The sequence below is a fragment of the Gekko japonicus genome, unplaced genomic scaffold (genome assembly GCF_001447785.1).
Source record: "Gekko japonicus isolate JY-2015 unplaced genomic scaffold, Gekko_japonicus_V1.1 scaffold14, whole genome shotgun sequence".
Taxonomy (NCBI): domain Eukaryota; kingdom Metazoa; phylum Chordata; class Lepidosauria; order Squamata; family Gekkonidae; genus Gekko; species Gekko japonicus.
Genome location: NW_015176452.1, coordinates 3250555 through 3250818, shown reverse-complemented (window position 1 = coordinate 3250818; position 264 = coordinate 3250555).

The following is a 264-nucleotide window of genomic DNA, read 5'->3' as shown; positions in this document are numbered from 1 at the left end:
CTATGTTATGCGTCACCTTACCAACCTCCCCTCCTCAGCAACTGCTAGCAGTATGTATGTACTGTGCAGAACTCTCCCCTTTCAAGTAGCACAGCATGGGGCTGTCAGCAGAGTGACATGCTGGTGTAACACCCCATCTACCCCAAAAGTGGACATAAGGAGTGTATCCTCAGGCCTGAGTGGCTACCAGCCATATAGCTTTTTGCTGACTGATGATGATGCTTGTTATCTTGCAGGATCCAGTCCAGATTAGCTATACTATGT